At 46.9% G+C, this 18,657-nt stretch overlaps 2 long non-coding RNA genes across 4 annotated transcripts in view; one reads left to right on the top strand and one right to left on the bottom strand.

The window, feature by feature from the left end:
* The window catches only part of LOC112586993, a 77,021-nt gene that overhangs the window by 42,639 nt on the left and 15,725 nt on the right, over positions 1-18,657 (top strand). For all 3 annotated transcript variants that reach the window (XR_006553545.2, XR_006553546.2, XR_003111541.2), the window contains 2 exons: positions 8,637-8,695; positions 17,140-17,284. This is a non-coding gene — a long non-coding RNA (uncharacterized LOC112586993). The remainder of the gene's footprint in view (positions 1-8,636; positions 8,696-17,139; positions 17,285-18,657) is intronic.
* LOC112586994 lies at positions 10,494-18,620 on the bottom strand. The gene is made up of 4 exons (XR_003111542.3): positions 18,081-18,620; positions 17,663-17,944; positions 16,342-16,435; positions 10,494-10,943 (listed from the first exon to the last, which is right to left on the bottom strand). It is a non-coding gene; the product is annotated as an uncharacterized LOC112586994 (long non-coding RNA).

The following is an 18,657-nucleotide window of genomic DNA, read 5'->3' as shown; positions in this document are numbered from 1 at the left end:
GCCTGCAAGGAAGCCCTTACACCCTCCATTCTTCACTGGTTAACTTCTACCTCCCCTTCACTCAGCTCAAATGCAAAGTATTGAAGACAATCCCAACTTCCCTTCCAATCTAAATCAGCCCCTGGGGTTATTCTCCTAGCTCCCTGTTCTTTTGCTCTGAGGCATTTATCACAATTGAGTAGCGACAAATTTGTGTAATTTAGGTATTTATTCCATCAATGTCTAGTTATCAGTCATGTTCTATTTCTTAACCAGGGTTGCAGGTATGTAAGTGCTTGTCTATCAAATTATACATTTTAAAATATGTTGAACACATATATTGCCCTTAACTCTCTGTTAATCTAATCAGTTTCAAATATGAAGTCCTTTAGTTTAGGTGAATTCATTTCACTTTTCAATTATTATGAGATGAATGAATTAATTTCAATTTTCAAATATTAATTCATTTCACTGGATCTTTGAAATAGTCTTATGAAGTAGAGTCTATTATCCTATTTCATAGATAAGGATATAGAGGTACAGAGACAGTATCTTCTTCCCAACCTCAGAGGCTCAGTGTCCTCTCCTGCATCCTTCACATCTGATTGGCTAACTCATGATGAGAGGGTCCTATCCTAGACACAGAGCAGTCACTTCCTCTGTATCTTATTGGCCAGAACTCGGCCATATGACCTGCTTAGCCACAAAGGAAGTTGGGAAATATAGTCTCCCTTATGTGTACAGGAAGAGGAGACAGGTTTGGTGAGACCATGATTTTGTGGTTGCCATATTTCATGAGAACCTATTAAACGCCAGGCATCTTATCCATGTTATCCTGTTCGGTGATGGTCAATACATGAATAAATAAAGTGACAAATAAGCAAATCCATAAGAATAAGTCATTTAAAAATAAAAACATAAGTAAATTTTGAAATAAATTATAATAAAGTAATTACATAATTTGCATGTGTGAAGTAGAGCATCGGGGGTTATGGATTGGGGATGATCTCGTCCCTCTACATGGGGCCAGTGGTCCCAGATGGCAGATCCCAGTCCCAGATGGAAGAGATTCACCCAGCAAGTTGAATACTATTCATAGTTGCCCCCAGCATTCATTCTCCTCTTTCCTTTTAGTATTAGAGTGTTCTGAGTTTTAACTGGGCACATGGCTTCCTTGCTAGAGACTGGATTTCCAAGTCTCCCTTATAGCTAGGTTTGGTCATGTGACTAAGTTCTAGCTTATGGAGTGTGAGCATAAGTGATTTGTGCCGCTTCCAGGTATGTCCTTCAAAGGAAGCTTTGCCCTCCACTTCCTTTTTCCTGGTCCCTCTGGGATGTGAGTGGCAAAGCTGTCCCACAATGCCTAACACCTACATGAGTAAGAAATAAACTCTCAAACACTGTACTCTCAGGGACCATTTCTACATTTACACAACAGAAATTGAGTCACAGATGTAACAAGCAAACTTATGGTTACCAGGGGGAAAGCAGCAAGTGATGGGAAGGATAAATTGGGAGATTGGGATTGACATATACATACCACTCTAGCTAACATAGATAACTAATAAGGACCTGCTGTACAGCACAGGGAACTCTTCTCAATACTCTGTGATGACCTATAGGGGGAAAGATCTAAAAAAGAGTAGATATATGTATAACTGATTCACTTTGCTGTACAATAGAAAATAACACAATAGTGTAAATCAGCTATAGTCCAACAACTTTTTTTTTTTTAAAGAAACTTTTATCTTGTTGTAGTCACTGAATTTTGGGGCCTCTTTGTTACAGCATCTCGGCTTGTGCCAGACTAATGTGACATCAGTCCTCCCCTCCAGGCTAGTCCCTTGGGTCCTGACCAAGCTCCTAGAGTCCTAGCTCCTAGAGTCCTAGCCCCACAGTATCTAACTCCCTCTCTCTGACTCTGATGTCCTGAACAATAATGCACAAATCTTCCTAGACCATGTTCTGTGTAAATATCATTATGTAAGAGACAAGAGTCAGACAGAGAGGTTATGTCTAGACTTCATTTGTTCAGGGTCATAATGCTCTGGGCTGATGGCAACTTTCAGTTTCAATTACCAACCTACACTGAATCTAGGCTCATAGAAGTCTGATGCTTTTGCTTCTCTGGCATCTCGTTCTTTTTCTACAATTTTCCTTTGATGAACCACCTCTAAAATCACTTTTGGTCAACGTGGAACACCATGGCAGCGTTGGATTCCCTTCACTTCTATTAGCAAATGTGTGGTCCAAGATGGGTCAGTCATAACATTCTCTCCCTCTTGATTGGTTCAAGGACGGGCCTGTGACCCAAGAAGGGTGGATGAGAGTCAGCCCTTACACTTTTTACTGCAACTGTTGGGAAGGAGATGTTTTCTGTCTGCTAAGGTTTGCAAGTTACAGTCTCTAGTCAGGACAAGGGGGACTATCCTGCCACCACTTGTTGAGAGCTTGTCTGAGAGAGAGGCTAACATGGGAAATCTGAGTTAAGAGATGGACAGAACTGGACTCCTGGTGACATCACCTAAGCACCTGGATCCAGCCATGCCTGAAGTCACACTACTGTTGTGCTTTTCAGCTGTATGACTCAATGCCTTCTCCTTTTAAAATTAATTATGACAATCAAGGGTTCTGTCATGTGCAAACTGCACTTTTGGCTACTGAAAAGACTTCTCCTCAAACCTCGCCTAACCAGAAGGGTGATAGCCCATTGTTTACCCCAATAGAGTCATCATGCCCCTCCCACTCCAGAACTCACCCTCTATCAGAAAGGAAGAAGAAAACCCACTGCTCAAGCCAACATAAACAATAATAGTCACTCTCTAGTTGAACAACAAATTCAGAGTCAGGGCATTTCCTGGGTTGGTTGTTCAGTCACCTGACGACATTAACAACTCAGGTTCTTTCTACCTTCTCTTCATCTCAACTTTGTCCTAAGGTTGACTCTCCTGATGGTGCCAAGACAGCTTCCCAAGCTCCAGGCAACACAAGCAGAAATAACGGATTCCAGTGGAAGAAGAGATCATCTCTTACATATGTCTTTTTTCAAGGGACCCTTTCCTGGTTCTCTCTAGCCTGAAATTTGTCACATTCTTTCTGAGTTTGGAGTCCTCTAGAAGTACACTTGGAGGTATGAATTTGAGTGCAAGCAGTTTTTCTGGGAAGTGACTCCAGGAAACACTAACGGAGAGAAGGGAAGTGAGATGAAAGAGGGAGGCCAATGAATGCAAAGTGTAAACGTGGGTATACTGCTGAGGGCAACGATAGCTCAGTCCCTCTGGGGTATGCTGCAGAGAACAGGTAGGACACACAGCTCAGGAGTGTTCCACCCAAGTGGAGAGGGAGCTGGGGAATGTGTTCTTCTCTTCCCATCCATTATAAACAAAAGGCTGTTTGTAGGGCCACTTCCGACCTATCCCACCTGTGAGGCAGAAGAATGCTCCCAGGTGGAGAGTTACAGGTAATTAAAAATCCCGTCATGGAAACCCCCTGGTGGTCCAGCGGTTAAGACTCTGCCTTGTAATGCAGGGAACACGGGTCTGATCTCTGGTCAGGAAACTATCATTCCACATTCCTCACGGCAAGTTGACCCAAGCACCAAACTAGAGTCTGTGCACCGCGGCCAAAAGATACACATGATGTGAGGAAGATTCTTTGTGCTGCAACGAAGATCTGATGAGGCCAAATAAATAAATAAAAACTTTAAAAGAATGCTGTCAGCATAAACTTGCCCAGCGGTGAACAAACTCTGTAAAGGTCCAGACAGTAAAGATTTTCAGCTTTTCTAGGGTTGGACTGTCTCTGTTGCAACTATTCAACTCTGCTATGTAGTTGTAACAGGTAGGGCAAAAGCAACCATAGACAATTTAAAAATGAACATATGTTCATGTTTGAAACATGTTTTGCACACATGAGTGCCAATAAAACTTTATTTGCAAAGAGGATACTTTGCCCAGCCTTGTGCTAGAACAGTGCTGAGTGGAGCCTACAACTCCTGCGGCTGTGCCTGACCAATCATCAGCCAAGGCGAGAGAATGCGGGATGGATCTGTACCAATCAGGACCAGCCCTTAAATCAGTCGTGTCCGACTCTTTGCGACCCCATGGATTGTATAGTCCATGAAATTCTCCAGGCCAGAATACTGGAGTGGGTAGCCTTTCCTTTCCCTTCTCCAGGGGATCTTCCCAACCCAGGGATCGAACCCAGGTTTCCCGCACTGCAGGCTGCTTCTTTACAAGCTGAGCCACAAGGGAAGCCCAAGCATACTGGAGTGGGTAGCCTATCCCTTCTTCCCGACCAGAAATCTTCCCGACCCAGGAATTGAACCGGGGTCTCCTGCATTGCAGGCGGATTCTTTACCAACTGAGCTATGAGGGAAGCCCCCTCTAAATCACCTGACTACTCAAAACGGAAATGGATCGACCTCCCAGCACCTCCCTAGGTTGTTGTGAGTCAGGGGTGTGCAAGGCCGGGGAAAGAAACCAACTGCCCATGGTAATGATCATGTCCACAGAGCCGGCACTTGGCTCTGGGATTTGGTTTGGCTTTTTTTCTCTATGGACTGTCAGCGGCTGGAGCAGGAGCCTGAAATCCTCTCACTCTGACTCAGACACAGCCTGTTTGTCCCCGCTCTGGTCGGACTGACCAAAGACCATGCAGGTTTCCAGGAATTGGAAACAAGAGGAATTGGAGTGTGGTCTCCCATCTCATTAGTTCAGGTCTGGGACTTCCAGGCGGAACATTCCAGAAAAGTATTTTCTTCTTCTTCTTCTTCTTTTAAAGCACATCTTCCAACGCTCTGCAGCCATTAAGCAGAATGAGGCGGGTTTGGATGTGCTAATTTGGGGAGGGTGTCCAATGTATGTAATTAACTGGAGAAAAAGCAAGTGAGGAACAGTGCATCTGCAACGATCCCCATTTGTGAAAGGAAAAGAGAATATTTTCATACAGATGCTGGCGTGTGAATACAAGACGTCTGAGTGGATACAACGGGCGGGACTTAGCAGGGCTATATCAAGGTGAAGGGAGCGGCATAGAGGCAGACTCGGCACGCCCCCTTAATTCAATCGGAATCGAGTACCTTTTCATTTTATCATGAGCGTGTATTGCCTTTCTGAGAAAAATTCTGTTCATTCTCTCACTTATGCTTTGTTGCTACAAGGGTAGGAAAGAGGTTATAGTGGGAATCCCGTAGGTCTTAGGCTAAGTTCCCCTAAGGCAAACCCCGAGGCAGCCACTGAGGTGCAAGAAGTTTAATCTGCAAGGTGATTCCAAGAAACAACGAGGAGAGAGGGGAAGGGAAGGCAGTGGATGCAGTTCCACTGGGGACCTCTGGGAGGCAGCGGAGAGCACATACTGCGAAGTCATCCCACCTGTAGGCCAAGAAACTGAGGTATTTATCCTCCAAAATTCTGTCTCTTGTTAGTAACAGTCATATCTGTGAATGACAGCTCCAAGCATTTCCTGCCTGCAAGACCCATAAAAACTCTCAGGCAGAGAAACACACAGTAATAGAAAACAAAGTTAGTAGCTGAGGAGATGTGATGGTTAATTTTATGTGTCAACTTGGCTGGGCCATGATGCCCAGATATTTCATCAAACATTATTTGGGATGTTTCTTTGAGGGTGTTTATTAGAATGAGTTGTTGTTCAGTTGCTCAGTCGCGTCTGAGTCTTTGTGACCCCATGGACTGCAGCACACCAGGCTTCCCTATCCTTCACCATCTCCCGGAGCTTGCTCAAACTCATGTCCACTGAGTCGGTGATGCCATCCAACCATTTTGTCCTCTGTCATCCCCTTCTCCTTCTGTCTTCAATCTTTCCCAGCATCAGGATCTTTTCTGATGAGTCGGCTCTTTGCATCAGGTGGCCAAAGTATTGGAGCTTCAGCATCAGTCCTTCCAATGAATCAGTTCAGTTCAGTTGCTCAGTCGTGTCTGACTCTTTGCGACCCCATGGACTGCAGCATGCCAGGCCTCCCTGTCCATCACCAACTCCCGGAGTGTACCCAAATTCATGTCCATTGAGTCAGCGATGCCATTCAACTGTCTCATCCTCTGTCGTCCCCTTCTCCTCCTGCCTTCAATCTTTCCCAGCATCAGGGTCTTTTCAAATGAGTTAGCTCTTCGCATCAGGTCGCCAAAGTATTGGAGTTTCAGCTTCAACATCAGTCCTTCCAATGAACACCCAGGGCTGATCTCCTTTAAGATGGACTGGTTGGGTCTCCTTGCAGTCCAAGGGACTCTCAAGAGTCTTCTCCAACACCACAGTTCAAAAGCATCAATTCTTCAGCTCTCAGCTTTCTTTATAGTCCAGCTCGCACATCCATACATGACTACTGGAAAAACCATAGCCTTGACTAGACGGACCTTTGTTGGCAAAGTAATGTCTCTGCTTTTTAATATGCTGTCTAGGTTGGTCATAACTTTCCTTCCAAGGAGTAAACGTCTTTTAACATGGCTGCAGTCACCATCTGCAGTGATTTTGGAGCCCAAAACATTAAAGTCTGACACTGTTTTCACTGTTTCCCCATCTGTTTGGCCATGAAGTGATGGGACCAGATGCCATGATCTTAGTTTTCTGAATGTTGAGTTTTAAGCCAACTTATTCTCTCTCCTCTTTCACTTTCCTCAAGAGGCTTTTTAGTTCCTCTTCACTTTCTGCCATAAGGGTGGTGTCATCTGCATATCTGAGGTTATTGATATTTCTCCCGGCAATCTTGATTCCAGCTTGTGCTTCATCCAGCCCAGCATTTCTCATGATGTACTCTGCATAAAAGTTAAATAAACAGGGTGACAATATACAGCCTTGACATATTCCTTTTCCTATTTGGAATAAGTCTGTTGTTCCATGTCCAGTTCTAACTGTTGCTTCCTGACCTGCATACAGATTTCTCAAGAGGCAGATCAGGTGGTCTGGTATTCCCATTTCTTTCAGAATTTTCCACAGTTTATTGTGATCCACTGGCGTAGTCAATAAAACAGAAATAGATGTTTTTCTGGAACTCTCTTGCTTTTTCGATGATCCAGCAGATGTTGACAATTTGATCTCTGGTTCCAATGAATATTCAGGGTTGATTTCCTTTAGGATTGACTGGTTTGATCTCCTTGCAGTCCAAGGGACTCTTGAGCATCCTCTCCAACACTGCAGTTCGAGAGCATCAACTCTTTGGTGCTCAGCCTTCTTTATGGTCCAAATCTCACATCCATACATGACTACTGGAAAAATCATACCTTTGATTATATGGACCTTTGTGGGCAAAGTAATGCCTCTGCTTTTTAATACACCGATTAACATTTAAATCAGTGGACTCTGTGGAAATCAAATCACCCACCATAATATGGGTGGGCCTTGTCCAATCAGTTGAAGGCCTTAACAGACCAAAGACTGATGTTCCCTGAACAAGAAGGAATTCTGCCAGCATACTGCCTTTGGACTTGAGCTGCAGCTCTCCCTGCATCTCCAGCCTGCTGGCCTACCCTAGCGAGTTTGGACTTGACAGCCTCCACAATTGCGTGAGCCAGTTTCTTAAAATCAACCTCTCTACACACACACACACACACACACACATATCCTGTTGGTTCTGTTTCTCTGGGGAACCATAATATAGCGGAACTTTATAAATTGTCTCTCTGGTCTACATCTACCCATTACCCCTACTTTATGGATGAGAAAATTGAGGCCCATAGAAGGGAGTGATTGCTCAAGGCTTCCAGAGACACTGTCTGTCCCTAGGAAGAGTTTGACAACATTCTAGCTTTCATTATATTTATTTTACACTTTTAATATATTCATGACCACTCATGGTAGTTCTTTCTTTTTAAAAAAAAAATTTATTTATTTTTGACTGTGCTAGGTCTTCACTGCTACACATATGCTTTCTCTAGCTGTGGAGAGTGGGAGCTATTCTCTAGCTGCAGTGCATGGGCTTATCATGGCAGTGGCTTTTCTTGTTGCAGAGCACAGGCTCTAGGGCATGCGGACTCAGCAGTGGTGGTACACAGGCTTAGTCGTCCTGTGACACGTGGGATCTTCTTGGACCAGGGATCAAACAGCTGTCCCCTGTATTGCAAGGCAGATTCTCAACCGCTGGACCACCAGGGAAGTCGCCATGGTGGTTTTCCATTCATGGCCCTGACAGTTCCTTTCATGAGTGAATTAGTTTAAACTTAGAACAGAGTAAAGTCGATTTTGTAAATAAAATTTTAAAAAATGCGAAGAGGCATTCCTTCTTGCCCAGGAAACATCATCTCTGTTTGCTTAAGGCCTTCAACTGATTGGATAAGGCCCACTCACATTATGAAGGGTAAACCTCTATCCTCAAAGTCCACCAATTTAAATAAATGTTAACCTGGTTCAAGATGCACCCTCACAGAAGCATCCCCAATAATGTTTGACAAAATATCTGGGCACCATGGCCCAACCACACTGACACATAAAAAGCAGCGTGTCTCCACCATGGCATGTGGGTGACTTTGCACATATTCCCACAGACCACGCCAGCAAAGGCTTGAATCTCAATGAATCAGCCTTCTGTTTCGTTCTTACTTCTTTTATTCTGGAGTGTGGGACGGGCTATCAGGGGACTTCTCCTCCTTTCACTATTCATGTAAACAATAAGAACAGAATTTTAAAATGACTTCTTGTGTTTTTACCAGGTGAATCCATCAGGTTGTACCCATTGGGTGCTTGACAAGGTGGTGTGCAGAAAGTGGAGGTGAGTGGCTGAACTTTGGGGGACACTGGGGTGCCCACCTGGGCTACTTTAACCTCACACCTACTCCTGCTCTTTATCCCAATCTATTTCTGTCCAGTGTGGGTGGACATGGCCTTTAAATGCTTTGCATTCAGGCTTCCAAAATTTCCCACCCCTTCCTCTCTCCGCATGTTCTCTTTTCCTTTGTTACCTCCAGGCTGTACAGAAAAGGTCACATGGAAGGTTGTTGTTGTTTTTATCACACTTCAAAGCATATGGGATCTTGGTTCCCTGACCAGGGATCAAACCCACACCCCCTGCATTAGAAGTACAGGATCCTATCTACTGGACGGCCAGGGAAGTCCCCACATGGAAGGTTCTGAGGTGTAAGAAGGAGGTGGTACCACAGTCCACAGGAAGGCGAGGTTTGCAAGTGGACAGAGTCACCTGCCACGTGAGTGAGAAATAAGCCTGGAGTGTAAGTGGCTGGGATTTGGAGATTACTTGTTACAGCCACTGGGGTGTACTTATTCTGACTAATGCCATATTTGAACTTGCTTAATCCTCAAAACAGCCCTCCAAGGTAAATGCCATGGTAATCCCTGGCCAATAGACAAGAAATTGAGGCCCAGAGAAGGTCAGCTATATACTTGAGGTCATACAGGAGGTGAGAAAGCTAGAATTCTAACCTGGACTCACTGACCCACCACAGTAACCAGACGGTACAACTCAGAACAAAGAAATTTCTCTTCCCTGGTCCCTGCAGTCTCTCCCCTTACGGTGGATGTCCTGTTTCTGTAGGGGTGCGGCCCTAGCCTCCAGCCTTGTCCTTCCTGTTGTATCAATGTGCAAAGGTGCTTTGACCTGCTCTTCTAAAAGGAACCCACCTTGATCTGATGTGGGTGGGGGCCTGGTGCAGTGCTGGTGGACAATAAACTCTCAATAAATATTTGAGATTATTAATATCATTGACAGTGGCAGGGCATTGACCAGGGTAACTCAGTGCTTAAGCCGGAGGAACTGGATTCAAATCCCATCTCCATCATTTGCTAGCTGTGTGACCTTGAGTAAGTTGCTCAACCTCTCTGTGCTTGTTTTGGAAATGGACATGATGTTTTCTGTTTCACAGGTTGTTGCAAGGATTAAGATATAAAATGCTCCAACAGTGCCTGCCACTGATATTTTAGGTTTTACTATCATTCTAACATTTCCCCTATTCAGTCTCATCTCCCAGGTCCCCAGGCATGGCAACAGCTGGTTCAGTGACCAGAGCCTCCCCAGACTGCCCACTCCCAGACTCCCCTGCCTCCCTCCTTCCTTGGCTCCTGGGCACCCCTGCCCCCAGCCTAGGTTCCAACACCATGTCTTCCCCTGTCATTTGCCCCTCAGCCTCGGGGTGACCAGAACCCCTGCCTCATGGGACAGCTTTCCAGCACTTTCCCCCTTTTAAGAGATTGACTGCAATTTCTATAATAACATCACATTAGCAAGAAATTAATGTCCTCATTAAGACAGCAATTAGGCACATTAGCACAGCAATAAAAGAGAAGCTTATGAAATAATTGCTGGTTCCAAAATGCCTTTAATTTAGTATTTTATATTGTGCTGTGTTATTAATTTTTTCCCTCGGCAGAAGATAATAAGAGAAACATTTGAATTGTGGGGAGGTTTAAAATTTTTTTTTAAATGTTTAAAGGAAAGCAATGTTGATACCTGGGCTTCCCAGGTGGCACAGTGCTAAAGAATCCATCTGCCAATGCTGGAGACATGGGAGACTAGGTTTCAATCCCGGGGTTGGGAAGATCCCCTGGAGTAGGAAATAGCAACTCACTCCAGTATTCTTGCCTGGAAAAATGTCATGGACAGAGGAGCCTGGTGGGCTACAGTCCATAGGGTCACAAAGAGTTGGACACGACCAAGCGACTGAGCATGAACACACTCAATGTTGATACCTATAGACAGACGATATTTTTTCTCCCAAAATCCCCCTTCAGTTCCAGAGTCTATGGATGGTACTGGTGATGGAGGTGCACCAAGGGTCAGGCTGTGTCCTGGGACTTTGGGCCAAGCCTGGAGTTCAGAGGAGGCTAGAGTTGGGTAGCCTTGGATCCCAGAAGCAGGAGTGGCACCACGTTTCTTTGCCTTAAACAATGAATATCTATTTGATTTTTTTTTTCCCCAATGGGCTCCATCTTCCGAATTCAAATTCTTTCAGCCAATGTTTCCTTGGTATCTGGTGGTCCATCTCTGGCAATGTGAGGTTTCCAGCCTAATGAAGAAGACAGATGCATCAATGGGGAAATGCACCGATAGACTGTAAATAGCAGTTTTGCAACTGAAAATGAAATCATGGGTCTGGGACATGACCATCCATGGATGGTGACATCATTAGGGGAAAGGCAGATGAAGAACATATTCCTGGTGGGCTCTTTTGCCCCATGGGAAGTCCGGGGTTGACCTTAGCATCCCTAAGTATGATATTACTGGAGGTGAACTGGCTTCCAGTAGGATCAACAGATGGTACCTAGGACTACTGGGTGTCCTTGACCCAAACCTAGAATCTTCTTTAGCTGTCTTGGATTGGTTAGGATAACTTTGAGACAAGGATTTGAGGGCAAGTATTTTGTTTAGGAATTGACCAGAAAGTGCATGGTGAAGTGAGACAGGGAGGGGAAGGAAATAATTTCAGGTAGTGTTAAGTTCTGGACTTCTCAGGTGGCGCTAGTGGTAAAGAACCCACCTGCCAATGCAGGAGACATAAGAGAGATGGCTTTGATCCCTCAGTTGGGAAGATCCCCTGCAGGAGGGCATGGCAACTTACTCCAGTATTCCTTCCTGGAGAATCCTATGGACAAAGGAACCTGGAGGGCTATAGTTCATGGGGTCACAAAGAGTCGGATGCAACTGAAGCGATAGCACATACACGCAGCGTTAAGTGGTGTCAAAACAAAAATTAAAGGAAAGGGTGGAATTTCCCTGGTGGTTCAGTGGCTAAGATGCTCCCAATGCAGGGGTTCTGGGTTTGATCCCTGGTCAAGGAACTTAACCCTGTATGTCACAACTAAAAGATCCTGCCTGCTACAAATTTAGATCCTGCATGCTGCAACAAAGATGGAAGATCTCATGTGCTGCAATTAAGACCCAGGGCAGCCAAATGATTTTTTTTTTTTTTAAAGGAAAGAACTGGGGGAGGATCAGAAGACAGCATACTTTTCTGAGTGAGGAAGGGCCTCTCAGTGGAGTGGACAGAGGAGGGATCCATGTGAAACTCTGAAGAAAGAGGGTTCCAGGCAGGGAAGCAGCAGGTGCAAAGGCCCCTGGGGTGGAAACAAGTTTGGCAAGTATGAGAAGGTTGATGTGTCTGAATGGAAGTGAGAGAGGGAGGGGATGCAATCAGAGAGATGTCAAGTAATGAAAGAAGCGGGAAGGATTCCTAGCGGATATGCAGATAATGGCAACCAAAACAAGAGTACCCCAGGATGTGAGTCCAGCGCTTTCCCGAGGAGGGACAAGTTGTGCCCAATGAACCTGTCAGTTCCCTATTGGCCGCTGTGCTGTGTAACAAACAACCCCCAAATTCGGTGGCTTAGACAATCAACAGTAATTATGGTTCCACAGCCCACGGGTGAGCAGGACCATTTCTCTGGTCTTGGCTGGGCTCCTTCGTGAGTCTTTGGTCGCTGTGAGCCAGGGAGGAACATTCTGTTTACCCATGTTGGGCTCTCCACATGTTTGGGGTTTGGCTGGTCTAGAATGGCTCAGCTGGTGTAACAGGTTTCTCCCCCATGTCCCTCCTCCACCAGCAAGCTAACTCCAGCTTTGCTCATGCGGCAGAGGCAACATTTTTGTTTGGTTGGTTTCTAAGCAGCTAGTAGAAACATGCAGCATCACTTGAGACCCAGATTCAGGACCGCCCTCGTACTTCTGTGGCATTTGATTGGTCAAAGCGGGTCACAAGACCAGCTCAGATTCCAGGGTGGAGATAGACTCCTCCTCCCCATGGGAGGAGCTACCCAATGAGGAGGCAGAGAGCAATGATGTTGAGAGTGTAGAACTGGGTGCATTTAGCTGTCAATCCACGCCAGCTCTGTTATGTCTCTGGGGGCTTTTAATATTCACTCCCTGTCCTTCCTTCTTCAGCCTGTCAGTCTACAGTCCTTGACGCCAACCTTGCCCCTTTTAGAAGTTACTCCTGCACGTGTTTGCTCGCTAAGATCCTGAAGGATCTGTAGCTTGTGTCGTTCAAAACCCCAATGCTGTCAAGTCTTCTCCTCCTCCTCAGTTTTGGGGGTGTGACCAGAAACGGATTTTTTAAATTATTTATTTATTTATTTGGCTGTGCCACGTCTTAGTTGCAGCATGTGGGATCTAGTTCCCTGACCAGGGATTGAACCCTGGCCCCCTGCATTGGGAGCATGGAATCTTAGCCACTGGACTGTCAGGGAAGCCCGGAATTTTTTATTGACATAGTTGGCTGTCTTAATAGTGAACTCTAGAGTCGGTGTCACCTAGGACAGGGCAGAGGTTAGTTCATAGGGTGCTCCCGAGCAAAAGAGAAATGGGCACTCGTAGCATGGCTTGAGCTCACACAATGTCCTCTTGTGCAGTGCACAACCTGCACAACCGTACCAACCCACCTGATTAGGGGATTGAGGAGGTAAAGAGAAAAAAAAAAAGAAGGGAAAAGAAATTCCACTGGGAACCCGGGGCACTATTTAACTTTAGCCCTCTGGCCAAGTAAAGGACCTTCCTCAAACTGATGAGGGACCACGAGGGACACCGGGGGAACCACAACCCAGCAACCCATCCAGATAGGCTGCCTGGCCTCCATGAAACAAGGCTGGCTCAAGCCCTTCGGGGAGGGGCGGGGGACCAAAGGGAGGAAGGAGTAGGGCAGAAAGGTCCCAGCTAAGAGGAACGTCGTCTGTTTCCCATTCCCCACGCCCCCACCCCATCCTGTATCCCAAGGAAATAAAGTGCAGCTGGGTTCTTGGTTGCCATGGAGACTGACACAAAGAATTTGGGGGGAAAACACCCCGGGGGCATGAAGAAGCAATTTGCTCTCAGCTCTGGGAGGCAGGGGATTGGCGGGGAATAAGGATCAGCATTTCCTGAGGAGGAAAACGCGCTGAGAGAGAGCCGGACCAGGGTACGTGGTGTCCAGAAGCCTGGAACCTTCTGTGGCCTCCGCCACCAACCACCCAAGGGACAGAGGGCCCGGGGCTGCTTTGGCTCTGGCGTGGAGGTTTTTGAATCTAAGCTCTCACTTCCGAGGCTCACCAGGGCAGCCGCAACCTCCCCATCCTAAGCCTTCTATAATACACACCTCTACCAGGGAGCGGGAGCGGGGCAAGGGCGGGACCTCCATACAGATTTCTTTCTTTTTTAATTTGCAATTCCGCCTTGGGATAGGGTACTGACTAGGGGACTGCAGAAGCCTGATATCCATCAAATTCCCCCAAATCCCGCAAGGGGCCCCAACCTCTCTCCCCAGCACCCCCCTCTCCCCCTTCAGGTTACGATGGAAAGGTCCAGACATCCTCGGATGTAGGGAGGAGGGAGAATTTTTAAACCCCCAGAGGGAACCTGCAGCCTACTTCTCCCTTCTAGTTTCCCTAAACCTCCAAGAAAACAGTGTGGTGGCAGCTGTGGGTTTTTTTTTTTTTTTTTAATCTGTTAATAAAACGCAAGTGAATCAAATCAGCTCCGAGGGAAAGGCGGAGGGGGGCAGCGAGGCAGGGGCCTTGGTGTTTGCAGAAGTTGGAAATTTAATAAGAAGGAAAAATAAAAATAGCCACTGTGCTGGAGAGACAAGAGAGGGTTGGAAGGAGTAGGCGGGTGTGGGACTCCAGGCTAGGCGGAGATGCAAGCAGAGGGGAGAGGGAATGAGGCTGGGGACAATGAGGGGCCCCAGAGTCTGGAGGGGCAAGGAAGGTATAGCTGAAGGCAACAGGAAAGGAGAGTTTGGGGCACCACCCAGAGTGGCCCAGTTCCCTGACAGATTTTCCCCAGGGCTAGCTGGGCACAGAGATTGGGGATTGGTCATCTGAAAGCCTAGGCAAGGGGGTACAGCTCCTGATTTCTTGGTCTTCACAGTGCCCCTTACCTCCCCCACCGTTCAGATGAGGCACCACACAGACAGGGTTGCCATGAACAGCTGTGTAGTTTGTGCACTGCACAGGAGTGCCTGATAGGGACTTCCCTGGTGGTCCAATGGCTAAGACTCCATGCTCCCAATGCAGGGGCCCAGGGTTCAATCCCTGGTCAGAAAACTAGATCCCACATGCTGCAGTTAAAGATCCTGGATGCTGCAAAGAAGACCAACTATCCCATGCACCACAACTAAGATCCAGCACAGCCAAATAGATAAATCCTTTTTTTTTTAAAGAGTGTCTGACAGAAGTCTGAGCAAGGGCTGATACCATCTATTCCCCTTATGTCCCCCAGAGAAAGGGGTGCCTTTTTAAGATCCACACAATAAAGGTGGAAATAACCCAAACATCCATTAACAGATGAACTGATAAGTTCATGTGGTCCATCCAGACAGTAGAATATTATTCAGCCATAAAAAAGCAATGATGTACCGACACATGCTACAATGTGGGTAAAACTTGAAAACATCATGCTGAGGGAAAAGAGCCAGGCATAGAAGATTGAATGTTATATGATTCCATCTGTATGCAATGTCCAGAATAAGTAAATCCATGGAGACAGAAAGCAGACTGCTGGTTGCCTGGGACTGGGGATGGGGGAGGGGAAGATTGGGGAGTGACTGCTTTCATGGATACAAGTTTCCTTTAGCGGTGATGAAAAATTCTGGAACTAGGTAGAGGTAATGGTTTCACAACATTGTGAAGGTACTAAATGTCACTGAGTTGTGTAGTTGTATAGTCCAATGGTTAAGACTCTGCACTCCCAATGCAGGGGGCCCAGGTTCGATCCCTGGTCAGAGAACTAAGATCCCACATGCTGTAACTAAGACCCAGTGCAGCCAAATGAATATTTTTTTTTAATTTTGTTTTTAAAACAGTTGTAAGGATGATAAAGCTTAGGAAAATAATAAAATGGTTGATTTTACGTTAGGTGAATTTCACCACCTGCCCTCAGCCAACAAAAAAGAAATATCCATGCAAAGATGGAGGACATATGGCTGATCACACCCACCCCTCACCCCTAGAAAGCCCAGGATTGCTGACAGGCCCAAGCAGCCTTGGGGGCCCTCTGGGAATAGCTAAGTGGAATTCATTCATTCATTCACTCCACAGATATTTACTGAATTATTTCATGCCAGGTGCTATGCTGGGTGGTGAATGAATGAACCTGTGCCCTGGGGCTGATCCTCCAGTGGGGCAGACAGACAGACCCAACAAACACAGCCTACAGTACCTGTAGTGGTGGTGTGTGCTGTAAAGAAAAATATTGCTGTAGAGAGAAATATTCCATAACATCTCATGGAAAAATGCAAATGACCTTTTAGGCCAACCCAATAAAAGCTGCAGGGGTATAAGCAGGCAGGGGTACTGCCTGCAGCTTTAACTGGCTGAACTCACTGAGGAGGTGGCATTTGAGCATTTGAGCGGGCTAAGAAGAGTCAGTCACATGACTATGTGAGGGAAGAGCATTCCAGGCAGAGGGAACAGCCCGTGCAAAGCACTGAACATTGTTACCTGAAATGAGAGCCTCGAAATGTGAGTTGGGCTTCCTTGGTGGCTCAGTGAAATCCATCTGCCAATGCAGGAGACCCTGGGTCAGGAAGATCCCCTGGAGAAGAAAATGGCAACCCACTCCAGTATTTTTACCTGGAAAATCCCATGGACAGAAGAGCCTGGCAGGCTACCATCCATGGGGTCTCAAAAGAGTTGGACCCGACTTAGCAACTAAACAACAAACAACAAATGTGGGTTATTTAATCATAATTGAGGTTCCATTAGGACTTTATTTTTTTTTTCCCAATTTTTAAAATTAATTAAGTAATTTATTTTTTGGCTGCTCTGGGTCTTCATTGCTGTGCACAAGGCTTTATCTAGTTGCGGTGAGCAGGGGGATACTCCCCAGTTGCAGTGCGCGGCTTCTCATTGCAGTAGCTTCTCTTGTTATGGAGCACAGGCTCCAGGTGCATGGACTTCAGTTCTTGTGGTGCACAGACTTAGTTGCCCCGAGGCATGTGGAATCTTCCCAGACCAGGGGTCGAACCCATGCCTCCTGCACTGGCAGGCAGATTCCCAACCATGCGACCACCAGGGAAGTTCAAAAAATTTTCAATTCTGACTTGGATGAGGCACCAGCAGGGAGATGGCACAGGCATGACCACCATCAAATCTCCTGGAAAGCCAAAAGCCTTGCATTTCTACCACCAGTGGATGACCCACGTCTATGCCAGCACCAGAACAGAAGTCACAGCAGCAAATCATAGGTAAGACTTACTGTCTTATCTGCCTCTGTATTTACTCACTTAACCTTCACAGGGAACTTCAGTGACGTCAAAAATGTTACCTCCGTTTTTGAAGTGCGGAAATGGACTTGAAACTGAGAGATGAATTGTCTCACCCAAGCTGACAAGAGCTCTGGATTCGAACCCAGGACTCCTGTCTGCAGATCCAGATGGGTGAGGTCTGTGCGTTTCTTCTAAGGCCGGACCTTGATGGGGTCCCCAGGCCTCCAGTCTTGCTTTGGAGCTGCCTCTGGGTCCTGGGGCTCACAGATGGGCCAAGCTCGGCAGAGGGTCCCCAAGCGCGAGGGAGTTAGCGTGGGCGGGTGATTGATGGTTTAATATCTCACGCTGCGACCCGGGCCCCTCAGAGAGGCAGCGATGGGATAATTCAGTTACGGGAAAGAGAACGAAAATTCCAGAGAGAGAGAGAGAAGCGTGCACACCAGGAGCGAGCTGGGAACTGGTTTGGCTGGGCTCACAAGAGAGGGAGGAGGCAGGTCCCCGATCCTTTTTGGGGCTGGAGTCTCCCAGCCCGCCCAACCCCGTCCCTCTCCCACCTTCATCTGACTTCCGGTCTTCCGGTCTTGAAGAGAGCAGATGCGATGAGTGAGAGGCCTTGAGGCAGGATCAAAGGCTCAGAGGAGAAGGCAGAATATGGCCTCCACTTGAAAAGGCTAAATCAAGGCTGGGGGGACAAGAAGGGGAGTCGGGTGCTGGTGGAGCTGGGAGCGGGAGGGAGCTGGGGGTTCCAGACGCTCAGGTCAGAAGCCTCCAGTCAGCGCTGACTTGATTCCTTGCTGCAGGGGATCATCCTGACCCAGGGATCGAACCCAGGTCTCCTGCATTACAGGCAGATTCTTTACCATCTGAGCCACCAGGAAAGCCCCTCTCTCTCTGTCCACTCACATCCAAATCTTGGACTTCACATCTCCCCACCTCCATGGCCCCAATCTGGTCCAACCCAGCTTCCCTCACCTGGACAGTGCAGCCTCTCTGCCCTGGTCCCAGGCTCCTGCCCTCGCTCTGACGTCTACTTCTCCCGCAGCCCCCAGGGGGCGCCGGTGAACACCTGAGCCGGGTCGCCTCTGTCTCTTGCTCAGAACCTACCTGGTTCCCACCTGGTTTGAGTTTCCTGTTGCAGCCATTCTAATTCCCATAAATGTAGCAGCTTAAACAACACGCACATGTATCATCTCACGTTCTGCAGGTTAGAAGTTTGGTTCAGGTCTTGGTGGGTTAAGATTCAGGTGTGGGTGACTGCAAGGTTCTAGGGAAGGATCCTATTAACTGCCCTTTCAGGTATTGGCAGAATTCAGTTCCTTGGGATTGTAGGACAGAGGTCTCTGTTTGCTTGCTGGTTGTCAGCTGAAGCGGTAGCCTGGTACTCACTGGCTGATGGCCCCTCCATCCAACTTCAAAAACAGCAAAGGGGAGTCTTTTTCATATGGCATCTCTCTGATCCCCCCTTCTGCCTCCTTTTTCTTAAAAATTAATTTTTACTGGAGTGTAGTTGCTTTACACGGAGAAGGTGATGGCACCCAACTCCAGTACT

This window comes from Bubalus bubalis, chromosome 9 (assembly GCF_019923935.1).
Source record: "Bubalus bubalis isolate 160015118507 breed Murrah chromosome 9, NDDB_SH_1, whole genome shotgun sequence".
Taxonomy (NCBI): Eukaryota; Metazoa; Chordata; class Mammalia; order Artiodactyla; family Bovidae; genus Bubalus; species Bubalus bubalis.
This window is presented reverse-complemented; position numbering and strand designations above follow the sequence as displayed.